Source organism: Harpegnathos saltator, unplaced genomic scaffold (assembly GCF_003227715.2).
Source record: "Harpegnathos saltator strain DR-91 unplaced genomic scaffold, Hsal_v8.6 scaffold121, whole genome shotgun sequence".
In the NCBI taxonomy this organism is placed as follows: domain Eukaryota; kingdom Metazoa; phylum Arthropoda; class Insecta; order Hymenoptera; family Formicidae; genus Harpegnathos; species Harpegnathos saltator.
Window position 1 is genome coordinate 426,336 of NW_020229897.1, and position 13,682 is coordinate 440,017.

At 48.8% G+C, this 13,682-nt stretch overlaps 1 protein-coding gene across 12 annotated transcripts in view; it reads right to left on the reverse strand.

Moving 5' to 3' along the window:
• The window catches only part of LOC105183960 (serine/threonine-protein kinase MARK2), a 119,072-nt gene that overhangs the window by 50,438 nt on the left and 54,952 nt on the right, over window positions 1-13,682 (reverse strand). Inside the window, exon 1 of one of the 12 annotated variants that reach the window (XM_025305744.1) lies at window positions 3,485-3,915. The exons of the other annotated variants lie outside the window; for them this stretch is intronic. The gene's annotated coding sequence lies outside the window, so the exon portion shown is untranslated. Of the gene's footprint in view, window positions 1-3,484; window positions 3,916-13,682 lie in introns of those variants that run through there. 12 annotated transcript variants of the gene reach the window in all.

Here is a 13,682-nt window from a genome sequence, read left to right on the forward strand (position 1 = left end):
GTTGGTGGAACTGGGCCTAAGAGATGCCTCTCTTGCATTCGCAACGAACAAATGCGTGAATTAAGTGCCAGCAGAGAGAAGTTTCAACGCAGACCGTGCGATTGTATTTTTTATCATATGAAAATGGCTTCTTGGTTGACATCACAATTATCTTAGGTGGCACATCGAAAAATTCGAAAAATTCGACCTTATAAATCGCGGTGACTGCTCTCAGGTTTCTCTCTGGTACCAGTACCAGAAACATAAATATTATATGATTATGATCTTGTTGAAATTCTGATTTTCCCAGACAGAAAACTTAAATTTCTGGACACGGGACAAGTTTAAGAATTCCGGGACGTTCCCGGAAATCCCGGCCATCTGACAAGCGGCGATATTCGCGAGTGCAGCAGCAGCATTCATTTGCATGTTATCGCGCGCGTACTCGTCCGCGCTGCGTCCCCCTTCTCGCGGCTGCGGCGGGGAAGAGAAATCTCTCCGGCTCTCCGCTCTTTGCAACTTATTTTCGATCAATTGCGAGCGTCGCTCCGGCTTCGGCCGAAAAACAAACTTCCCTTTGTTCCGCGCGCCCAGCGCAAAACGGAAAACCGGCCGGGCATTTGAATCGCAGATTGCGCGTTATCTCGCCGGGATAATGGCTGTTCAATCAAACTTTCCCCGCCGAATCTGTAATTAAACCCACCATTGATATACGCCGGGGTCGTCTGCGAGCGCGATAAACCCGAGACCCTCCTCGCTCGCGCGCACATTCGTCGTTCTTCCGTTTTATTTCGCCGCGAGTAGCTCGTCGCATCTCTTTTCTGTCTCTCTCTCTCTCTCTCTCTCTCTCTCTCTCTCTCTCTCTTTTAGGCTCGACTGCACTGGCAAGTCTTGCTTGACTAATCCTGCGCGGAGATTGTTACTTCCTCCTGATACCGTGATGGATAATATGAAATTTTCTTTGTCCCGTCGCAGGCATCATGACACGGCATGATGACAATAAAGGAAGGACGAGAAAATCCATTCGTCACGAGGATACAATAGAGATAAGGCAAGCGGAATATAAATATATCGTTACTGCGTTGTATTTTCAGATATAGATATCGGTATTCAATTCCTCCCTTTTTTAATTAGATAAATGTTTCTAATTTGAATCGACAAAGTCGCCTGAGAAGGAGCTCGGTGTCTGCGTACTAAATACGCCGCGCGTTGTGTGCGCCCCGAACTTGAGAGCCGCTAATTATTAATGCTGGACGAGACGAATGTTGCTTTACAGACAAACGACTACGATTAACGTAAGCGGACAACGTTGGCGCAGCCGTTCGTTTTTCATTTCCGGCGGGACAAAATCCTGCCACGGCGCTGAATTAATGCGCGCGACGCGCGATCGGACACAAATGAACGCACAAGTGACAGAAGAAGGTGGTTCCCAGGAGGCGTTGCGCGCCCCCGAGAATGCAGCTCGCCGCGAGGAGACGAGAGAAATCGATCGCGCGGTGTGAATTACGCGAGTAAATACCGCGCTAGTAATTTCCAATTAACGCGTCAACCGGGGATCCTGGCACGCGCGCGGCCTTCCTTCCTTCCTTCCACCAACGAGACGCCGACGATCCCTAATGATCGATCGACCGCCGATCGGTCGGACGCAATGAGCCAATTTCTGTCGCGGTGTGTGTGTGTGTGTGTGTGTGTGTGTGTGTGTTTATCGCGATTATATTCGACGCAGCAGCAGCGGCGCGATAAAAATACGTGTACAATGACGCGTCCCCCGGCGCGATCGATTCTCTTTCTCGGAGAGATTTCTTAGCGGGCAGAAAATAAAAAAAAGTCGCGCGTCATGGTGGGGAGAAAAAAAAAAAAAAAAAATTGCACACGTTAGAGAGGCAAAATTAATACAAGTCGTGCGGTGCGTCGCGAGCGAGCTGGTCGTTGTCGGTTTTCACACCGAGCGGGACTAAATTAATTAACAACCACGCGCGTTGCACGACACCAGAGAGAGAGAGAGAGAGAGAGAGAGAGAGCGCGTGCGACAGCAGACACGGAAACTTCACAGCCGCGGATTTAGTTTGCGCGGCGAGAGCGACTCGCTCTCGTGCTGATAAATTTTCCCGATAACTCCTCCCCGCGTTAAAATCGCCGCAGTGCGCGATTACCGCTACTTTTCGCGCGATAAATCTACTCCCCGTATCTATATTTCCGAATCGGCGGCCGAGCGGAGTGCGACGGGAGGGAAAATGCTCGCCGAATACGCATACCGGGGGGGGGGGAGACGCGTGTAAAATCGCGTAAGGGTAATGAATAGTCTCGTACTAATTACGCTCGCCCGGCGTGAGGCGCAGCAACCGGCGGAGAATTATACGGGTTAAAGAAACCGTTAATTCTTATCCGTGCTCGCGCAATAGCACTTCCGTCTATCCGTTCTTTCCCGCTCGCTTTTGACTCGCGTAGTACCCGCCACGCCATGAAGCTCCGGAGAAGGGAAGGAGAGGAAGAGAAAGAGGGAGGGAGAGAGAGAGAGAGAGAGAGAGAGAGAAGAAAAAGAAAAGATTATCCCAGCGCCGTGAGGCGGCTTAAAATCATTATGGTAACTAATAACGCGGAACGTTTTCGGCCACGCTCGAGAATCCGGTTTTCTGCCTCGGCCGGCGCGCACGCTCCGAGACCCATTTATGCGCGCTTATTTCTTTGCGCGAAACCGGGACGATAATTCAGCCCGATAAAAATAAAGCGAACGCACGCGAAGCGTAATCACCTGCATAAATAACAATTCGTTAAAATGTTGCTGCCTTGCCGATCCGTCGGAATTAACGCGCGGTCCTATACAGGCCGACGCGAAATTTCTCTTGTCCCGCGTAAGCCTCTCACACCGTTCGCGAAGACGAGGGGAAAAGGGGAGGGGGGGGGTTTCTCTTTCTTTCGTTCGGTCGAGGATAAGTTGGAGGGAGAGCACAGAAATTGCGCGACGTCAAAACGCCGAAGCGACGAGACGGCCGCGGGGCGTGATGTAACGCGCACTGGGTTTGTTTATTCTTCTTGTTAACTTAAGGCTCCCGAAGTGGCGACATCACGCCGCGAGGAATTGGCGGATCTTGCGGAGGCGTGTTCAGTGCACTGCATCGGTAGGAATTCGTCAGCCTGTCGACGACCTCATGACGTTACTTCGATTCTACTTTTTCGCAAAATATAGCGATATCGTGCGACGATACACGTCGTGAATCTCTCCCTCTTGCCCGACAATCACAGCTGTTGATAACGCGCGGAAATTGAGTCTTACATCGTCTCACGCAGTTATCGCTCAACACGACTCTCTGCCTATCGCCGTGATTGCACGGAATTTCTACGCCCGATGCCGTCTCTCACACACGCACTCACACGTGCGCGCGCGCGCGCATACACACACACACACACACACACCGATTCACTTCTACGGAACTCAAGCAGCTTTGAGAGCGCGAACGATCAAAGTCATCGATATTATCATCATCACCATTATCACACAGCTTACTGTAATCACACCACTACAGGTCCCGAAGAGGACGACTCCAGAAAAATCACCAAACGCGATTCGCCGTGACTATATATTCGCGACGACGACGGCCGACACGCTGCTACTCACTCTCCGCGGCGTCCCGTTGCAGCGACTTTTCCGATACCGTTCCTTCGCGCCCCTACGACACCTCCACGCCGCATACACATTATCGTTCCTCGCTGATAAGAAGAGCTTGGGCGCGACCACGATTCTTCGCGGAGCCCAAGGCGACCGCAGTGGGCAGCGCGATTCCGAAGGCGACGAAATACCGCGGTCGGCTTATTAGTCGGCGGACACGTTCTTTCAGACGAGACGAGACAGGACGGTACGCGACGCGACGCTATGCGACGCGGCGTGGCGAGGCGAAATGCGAGGCGCACACACTCGTGACACGCGCTGACGCACGCGAGACGTCACTGAGACGAAGCGTGCGGCGGCGGCGGCGGCGGCGCGCGCGCGCGCGCGCGCTCCTTCTACTCGCCCGACTCGGCTCAGCTCGGCTCGGCTCGGTTCGGCACGGCTCAGCTGGTCGTGGCGGCGCGCGCGAGCGGCCCAGCGGTGAGCGAGCGAGGCTCCATCCGGTCGACTGTCAGCGGCGCGGTGCGGCGTAGCGTGGGCCGCTTCAAAGCAGCGGCGGCTCGCTTTAACGCATGCGGCGACAATAACCGTACCGCACCAACGAACGGCGGAAACGAGACCGCTGCTGCTGATGCCGCCGCCGCCGTTGGGGCCTCGTGACTCGTCGCGAGCAGCCGGTGCACGCTCGCTGCACCGAACGCTGCGTTTGAAGCGACTATCGTAGAATGAGCTCAAAGTGCAAGTGCTGTTAGCAGTGACGTACGCTTTGATCGCGGCACCTGGGCGATCTGTCGAGCCGGTTTTAAAGGTATATTGAGAATTAAATTTAATTAAAGGTAGGTTGAGAAGATGTGTGTATCAGAGAGAGAGAGAGAGAAAGAGAGAAAGAGAGAGAGAGCCGGGTCGAGTTAAAATTATATCGCGACAAAAAATATAGTGGATTTGGTGTGATATATAATACACAAATTAAATAAACGATAAGTGTACAAAAATAATCAACTGGTTCGTATAATTTCCATTACGAAATATAACCGTCGAATTTAGGATCAATCGAGCACCGATGAGAGTTTACCGCATGAGCGAGAACCGAGTGTCTCGTGCTAAGACAAGCGTTAGCACGCGTGGCTTATAGTGTGATTTATGATGTATACGCGCGCCGTATTATTGTTCAGCTCGACGTTCTCGAGAGACCAGCCTCAAAATGCAAATAAACATCTGTACGGCTAAATCGTCGCGCGTTATATGTCTATTTTCACGGCTCTAGATTCTCTAGGCCTCTTACATCATTTGCTGAGCACTCGAGTTATCTCGAATATTCGAGTTATCTTCTATCGCGAAGATCTCGCGAGTATTTCTACGAAAGAGAAAGAGAGAGAGAGAGAGAGAGAGAGAGAGAGAGAGAGAGAGAGAGAGAGAGAGATACGCATGAATGAGAAACGAATCATACGATTTCCTGAACTTTGCACAATTTCTAGTCTCGTATACTTTGCATGCAATGTTAAAATACCTTAAAATAACGACGGGTTAACAGTCTCCTCACACGTTTAAAGTAACCATCCATCTGAATGAAAGTGGCGATGGTCCATATGTTACTCTGTTCGATTCAGACGGTACGTAAGTACATGAAATGTTACTTCTGAATCGAGACACGTGAAAAAATTATTGAAAAATCAAATAAAATCCTATAAATTTTATAAAAATCCCCCATTTCTAGACAGCCCAAAGTGAAGCCCAAAAGAGTAAAGAGTAAATTCATAAAAAATATTTTTTATGTATTTTGAACCGCTCAATTGCCTTGGGTCAGAAATAAAATGCTATTTTGGAGTGTCTGCGAATAACAGAATTTTTTATAAAATTTTAAGGCCTTTCTCAACGATTTTTATAGGATTTTGAGACCTTCCAGTGCCTTTCTCAACGATTTTCCATGCGCCCAGTTTAGAAAGGTTTACTCTTCTCGGTTTATTTTGAGGTGTCTAAAAACGAGGAATTTTTATAGAATTCTGAGCATTTTTATGTCATCTTTCAACCATTTTGCACATGTCCAATTGCCCCGGTCCAGAAGTAACGCTTCATATACTACTTACGTATAGGATGCACATGAGATCACGTACAAAATAGGTTTACGTCACAGAGTTATGTGTGAGAGTCGTTCCACCAAATATCAACCGCAGCTTCTTTTCTAATCCGCGACCCTCTCGGCCAATCCCGAGCGTAGAGAACGTCGTTCGCAAAAGATTCACGCGATTGCAGCGGGACTTGTCGAAAGATTATCCTCGCTCGTGGCGAGCGAATCTCTCGGTTGCTTCACGGTTAACTCTTCTCATTTCCATCAATCCACGTGCTCGTGTTATGATCGCGCGGCAGCTCTCGACATATCTCGATCGTTGCTCGGTATTTCCCGATTACGGACGCAGCGGATCAACATGAAACTCAGCGCGGCTGCCGTTCCCGAATTTATAACACTATCCCTCGCGTGTCGAGCGTTTTGCGCGTGTCTCGCACTCGATTCCGCAAAATAGACGCAGCGGAAACCGGCTGGCTGCTCGCAGCACCACCGGTCGCGATCGACGGAGCCGTCGTCGGTGACGGGTCGATCCACGATCGATGGCCGTTTCCTGACCTCGAAGCCGACGTCTCGCCGGAGACTGATCGGGCGGTTGGAAAGTTCCTCGAACCACGTTCACGAGACGCGCGTTATTATCCCGAGAGCTGCGCGCGCGCGATCGCGACCTTCGTGCTCGAATCGTTGGAACCGATCGATCGGAACGGGAGCCGATCGCAAAACGAATCGCCGTACTCGGGCTTAAGGGGATAATCACGCACGACGACGACGACGACGACGACGACGATGTCCCGTTTGGCGTCTTATCGCCCAGCCGCCGCTATTTATCGGCCGATCCTTCCGATTCTGAATTATTGTTCTCGAATATCGAGACGCGGCGATCCATCCCCCCCCCTCTTCTTCCTCCTCCTTCTATCCGTCTCCCTATCGCTCTTTATCGTCTATCGGAGGTCGTTACTCGGCGATTCCGGAAATGAGCTTGAGGATTCTTGGCGTGTAAATATGGCCTGAGACGAGCGGCGATGAGATCAGCTCTCTTCGGGGAGGCAGACATCGATTCGTGTGAAACCAAGTGTGTATTGCCGGTCGATTGTAAAGCGACGATTAAACGCAGAAGCTCAGCAGATTCCGCCGCTCCTCTTTCTCGTCCTCTCTTTCTCTTTGCGCGATGATAACGCTCGCCCGACGAGCGATGTGTCCGTTTGGGGTTTTTAGCGAGTCGAGTTTGCGCTTCCACGGGATCAATAAAAGCCGACGTGAAACGTAAATAAACGGCCGAGCGCGGGACGAATCGATTTTGGATTCAGAAACCGTTGAGACGCAAGCAAGTGTAACCGACGAATCCCTCTCTCCCTTTCCCCTCTCTCTCTCTCTCTCTCTCTCTCTCTCTCTCTTTCTCTCTCTCTCTCTCTCCTTCTCTCTTGGCGTCGTTACGCTCAGAAAAGTACGAAGAAAGAAATAACGTTTCTCTTTTTAGAGCCTCGTATCTCAGAGATCACCGACTCGGATCTTCCGACTGGCGAAGGCTAGATGTAGATAAACGCGAGAGCGATAACCGTGAATCGCTCTAGTAATAAAGCACTACTAATAAATATAACACGCGAACGTGAAATATCTCACGATTCAATCACGGGAATATATAAAAAAAGTGTACAAAGAGATTTTCCCGCGATACCTACAGACGCCCTCTGTCTCTTTCTCTCTCAGCTGCCGTCGCCGAATCGAATTTGCCACTCGGTATAAGCGCAATATAAACGAAACGATACTGCTTATAATGAAAATTAAGTAACGAAGCCGGCGTGCGAGAGCGACACATAAGCGGCGCCAGACACGATCACGCGCGACCGCGAACGAAAAGCCTCGCTCGACTTAGCGCGTGATTCTTGTTGCTAACAACGTTGACACGAACAACGTGATACGACTAGGGCGATGTTCGAAAATAAATCGATGTTTAAAATATCGATTAATAAAAAAAGAAAAATTGAAATGACATCAATCATCTCCGGGAAAAAAAAAAAAAAACCGATTAATTTGGATGCATTCTTACATTCGCAACAGAGGTACCCAATATTATTCAATCATTATTTTTCACTGAATATTAAACAAGGATAGAATGACACCCGCGGTATTCTCAGTATTACTAGAAATCCTCCTAAAGGATTTTGCACACTGGACTTAACTGGCGACACGCTGTGAGCGATATCTGATAAGAGTTCTGTTTTAAGAAGGAAAAGCTTTCATTTCTTCTTGAAACAGAACTCTCATTAAATATCGCTTATTGTTCGTCGCTAATCGCGTCAGTGTGCAAGGCCTTTCACTCGGCATCTCATTTGATGTATTTTCCATGTGATAAGAGAACTAATTTTGTGAAGATAAGTGCTATTATTGGACAACATTATTGGAGCTTAGTGTTCTTATTGGACAACGTTTCGAAACTTATAATCAATAAAAGCCAGACGCGGCTCTATTGTCCATGATACAATAGATGTAGTAAACTTTAAACCTTAAGATTTTAACCAATCCCAACCTACTTTTACAAAAATAATTGACTGTGGTTGGCCAATTTCTCAAGACTTAAAGCTTGCCATACCTATTGTAGATCCGGACTTAACGTTCATAAATTTCGTTTACCGTATCTGAAAGACGATATTACAAAAATCCTCTATTTAAAAAAAAATGAATAAAAATCGGTTGCTGATGTCGAGAAAAAATCATCAAACATCAATCAACTGAGTAAAAGTAAAATCATCTGGAAACATCGATTAACTAGAAAAAAAAAAAACTATCAGTTTTTTCGATTAATCGATGAAAATTGCCTATCCTTAGACACGACGACGTGCCGTTGCCAAGAAAATAAGGCAGTTTCAACGCGAGACTTTCTCTGACTAAATCCGCCGGTCGCGCCGGTACATGGGGGTGATCTCGATTCGATTTTCAGAAAATCGATCTTCATCCTGCAAAAGTCGATTCTTTCATCAGAGAATCGATCCGTCGGCATGCTTTATCCATCAATGTTGTCTCGTTCAATGAATAATTCAACCGGGGTCAACGTTTGGGAGAAACGACTTGTCTAAAAACCGAACAGAGACAGAGATCGATTCGAAGAATGGATTTTTGGACAAAAAATTCAATTTGCTGAAGATCAAATCGAGATCGTCCATCATTAGCGCGTAAGGTCGAGGGGCGTGATTCGGCTGCGGAGAAGGTACGGATTAGCGCGCGATCATTTCTCTTCTCTTTCCCTCTGGAAGCCGCAAGTTCCATAGACACACACACACACATACACACACACACATACGTGAATGATAAGCCGCCATGGTCTCGCGAAGAAGTGACTCGCTGAACCATGGCGGAAGAGAGATAACATGAGCGATCCGCGGTCTGCTCGCGCACGAGTCGACTCTCGCGTCGAAAGCGCACGGTTACGAGGATCATCGGTGATCCCCGGCTTTTTTATCACCCTGTTCTCGGCCGCTGGGCCACCCATGGTATGCGTGTTGATTAGCCCCCGACCGTGCTCGCGCGTCCTACGTGGAAGATCCGGAGAAAGAGAGAAAGGAAGGAAGGAAGAGAGAGAGAGGTCAGAGTTGATCTGGAAATAGCTAAGCGACGTTTTATGACGCGAACGATCGCAGGTGGTCTATTTTTTCATCTCGCCTTTCGATCCATTTTCAGTCGCATATAGCGACGACGTGGTGCGGGCTAATATTCGCGCGCGCGCGCGCGGCGACGGTGGCGGCGTTTAATTGCGCGACTCATCGTCGACGAACGTGAAATCCGAGGAGGCGGTGGGTTCTTGCTTCTGCAAGTGTTTTTTATCGGGGCCACCGAGTGTAACTTCGGCCAATGACTAAGGCCGAAATAATTGGAGCGCGACGCTCGCGTTTTTCCAAACGCGATCGCCGGGATCGCTTTTCAAAGGCGCGGGGGGACGAGAAGACCGCGCGCTCCGCGCGGGTTTCCCACCGTGCGAGTAATCTTCGTCGCTAGGCGAGGTGTTTTTGCGTTGCAACGTTGAGAACGCTCGAGTATGTACACGCGCGCGCGACTCGGATAAAAGTCGAAGAAATGCGCGAAAGGGCAGAAGCGAGATCGAGAGCCGGATAAAAGCGGCGCGGCGCGGCGAGCGGCACAGCTTTGAAGGCGGTTAGATATTTTCGCGCGCGCGCGCGCGCGCTCTCAAGCGTGTTCTCCGCGCGGCTCTGTTCGCTCGCGTCGAACTGGACTCGATCTCTTTCATAATGATCCGCTCGGTGGATTACAGGCGAAGCGTTAACATCGACGGCCCTCCCGCTTCCAGCTCTCGCGCTCTCCTCGTCTACTTCGAATCGCCGGGATCGGCCTGTAGAATCGGGGATCTATGAAACTATATGCCACAAGTGGCCGAGCAGCCGTATCAAATAGTACGTAGGTATCATAAACGGCGCGTGAGCTCGCGGCTGTCGGTGCTTACACAGGTGCTTACTCGGAAAGTGGCGCGAGAAGCCACGCCACGAAAAGCCAATTAAAAAATAGATACACGTCGCGTGATCGATCGACGCGGCGGTGGCGTAAAATAGACGAATGGACGTTATGCGAATTCACATGGTTCGTGCGCGTTCAGCGCGCGACTTGATGATCAGCCTCGGATCGAGCCGACCGGACGTAGTGTGATTTCACACCATCCATCATCCCCATGACCTGAGAAGAGGTAGAGTCCGGTGGAAACGGGATTATGACGGGAGGATTAGCGGGACCTCGGGACGAGGAAGTTTCCGCGGATAGCTCCCTCGGTAGATGGTTACCCGGCTGGAAGCCAGCGCGGACGAGTTTTCGGTAAACGGGCACGCTTCCCGGCCGCTTTTTACAGCCACCCGCAGTGAGCCCCGACGATTTCATTCGAGGATCTCAGCCGGCCTATCGAGTCGTGGGAACAATCTCGTCGCGATGCGACTAGGCGATCCACAAAGGATCGCGTGAGAGAGACCTCGGACCGAAGACCGGCGCGCGGCGGAGGCCGCCTTCTTCCCGACTTCCGTTCGTTCTCGGCGTATCGCAAACGAGTTTTACGTTCCGGCGCATCTAAAGGGTTTCACGCGGCGCGCGATTATTCTCGTGTCGGGCTGAGTTTCGATGCCGCATCGCGTCAAGTGCATCGTAAGGGCAGGGCGGTAGAGTGAAGAGGAGCGGCGGAAGGGGAAGAAGGAGAGAGAGAGAGAGAGAGAGAGAGAGAGAGAGAGAGACTGAGCTATACCTGGGCGTCGCTAATGATACCTTGATATTAACGCCGGAGTAGCCGATCGGCTTGGACGTGCAGACGACTTTCTTGGAAACGAGAAATCGAAAAGCAGAGACCCGTAATTGCTGAAGAGCATGTTCGCGCGGGAATCAGGTTAGCGCGTCCGAGAAAGCATTTGAAGCGCCGAATAAAAGCACACAGCGAAATGTAATAATGGAAATTCACTTTTACACACTTTCTTCGTGTTCGACGGGAATTCATTTTGTGAAGATGCTTAGTGGAAAACGAACGGAATATTTTACTGATGGAATTGTTTAAGGGATCAAGTTCCTCAGCAAGACTAATCCTTCGACAATGCCCGCGGAGGGATTGTCGAGAGATCGCCGTTTACCGCAAAGCGCTGATAACTGATAAGCCTCTCTGCCTTGCGGCAGCAACGTCTGCCGATAGATGGCGGCACCGACTCGAGTAATGAGCGCGATGCGTCGCTCGGGAAAAAAAGTGTAGCGAATTAAAGTGCGTACAGTTACGTTATAATCTGCCGTCGGCTTCGCCGTTATATAATTAGACCTCAACTAATCCGCCCATCGCTTGCCATCTCGCTTAATTGTTTCCGCACGGGAGCTTGTAATTATAAGTTGCGGCGCGATAATTAAAAATTTGATTTCGCTTAATAACATGAATTGGCACAACCGTAACGGTATCTACGTTAATTATCAGCTTTGTATTATCGGTTGAACACCGTCGCGACGAACACTACGGACGATGCATTTGTAGATCTTCGTCGCGCAAATCTGTGCGAGAGAACAACAGACTTTTGTCCGGCCGCGCGATAGACGCGCGCGATGAATGACGAAGCGCGAGCGCGAGAAAAAACGGCGCGGAATATAAATTAAGACCTTTCCCGTCCGGCGAGGGGAACTTTCTCGCTATTATCACTTGCTACACTTGGAGCGATGAGAACCGCTCGAACACGAAAATCGCCGAAGAGTCATTCCCGATAAACAGCTCCTTGCGGATCCTTCCTCGCGTCCTGAAAACGCGCGTATGAGCGCCGCCCGAATTACATAAGCAATTGCGGAGCCGCGTTTACCTTCTCTTCACCGCGCGGACTGCGAAACGCGAGGTAGAAAGCGCGGTAGAAAGGAGCATAATCGAATGTGCATCCCCCCCGTTCTTTCACGCGCGTATCTTCATTAAAACTGGCCTTCGTTAATACAAGCGTCGGGCAAAAAGGGAAAAGAGACTTTGAGCGGTTCTCGAGACTTCGAGGCGAGAGAGAGAGAGAGCTTCCGCCTCGCTGATCCCGTCGGATGGAAGAGAGGAGGAACAAACATGTCGCATGACGATATTTCCAGTATAAAGAACGAAGCTGCACCGGTGAAGTTTGAAGCACATCTCACACGAAGGCAGGGTGCACCCCGGTCGACTGAGTGCGATATGTAACTCCTCCCCTGCCCCTCCCGCCGCGATACACGAGCTACCCGCGCCACTAATTATCGCATCGTGAAGGGAACGATGGTTTAGGGCGAGAACAGAACGAATTCATGACGTACAAGGCTGAAATTTTAGCCGCGCGTATCATCCAGAAAAAGTATTCTATTTGCAAAGTGATTTTCTCCATAGTCTCATATTCTAAGCGAAGCCTTTTATAGAAAATGGGATTACTCTTTCCACAAAGCGATTAAAGTGAACCAACCATCTAAAATTTATCGGACATTATTCTGTTTTCCTCTTACTCCAAGAGGATTTCCTCTTATGTCAATTAATTTTCCTCTTGTATCAAGAGGAATATATGTTGTCTCAAATGTCAACTTCTTTTGTTCAGTCACGCTCCAGACAAGAACGAAGAAATAATATAAACATGCTCACGGGTCATAATATTTAGAACGCTTTTTAAAAAAGGTATGTTGCTGTAACATATAACGAAGATAATTTACTTATATTTGATGAAATACGGTTTATAATCTATTGCAAGAAGTTGAATAATATATTTCATACAATTGGTTATGATGAACATCCTTGTAGTTGTCAAGTCCATAACAAAACTGATTGGAAATTTGTTTGTTATGATGAACTTATTTCATTCGTGCCTGATTATTGTAGAACTGGAGCCAGAAATACATCTAAATATATCAATATATATTACTTTTCACTATATACATTATAAAAACTTTTTCAAATTAACTAGTATAACCAGTAAGAATAAATAATGGTCCTCTTAAAAAAAGATTAAATAATCTGTGTATAAGAGAGAAATTTATATTCAAATCAGTAAGATTTGTATTATGCATACAACATGCACAATCCTTCCAATTTTAAGAATAAGAACTAACTTTAAGAGTCCCTCTAAATTTAAGAATAATGTGCTTTTAATATTTTCCTTTTAATCTTAGAGAAATCCTCTGGAGGCCATATACAAGAATAAAATCCTCTGAATCCTTTAGATCCTTTAGACGATTCCGCTTGTTCTGAAATTACTTTTTTTGGATGATCCCACCGGCGAGTCGTCGCCGAGCGGCCGAGAAAAATCCACCACCTTGAGTTCTCGCGCTCCGAGCCGTTCGATTCCCGTAAAAGGAAGGAATCGCGGCGAAGGAGTCGCGAGCAAGGTCGCGGCGCGAGAGCGATCTCTCGGCGAAATATCGCGTACGATTTACGCGACATCCCAATGAGAGTATATCCCTGTCGAGAGAGTGCGCGATTTATTTTCTTCTTCTTTTCGGTTACGCAAGGAACAAACAACGGCGGCCATCGACCAGCGCGCGGCCCCGGTGAGTGAGTCATAGCGAGTTTAACGGTACTCCGCTTTTCAC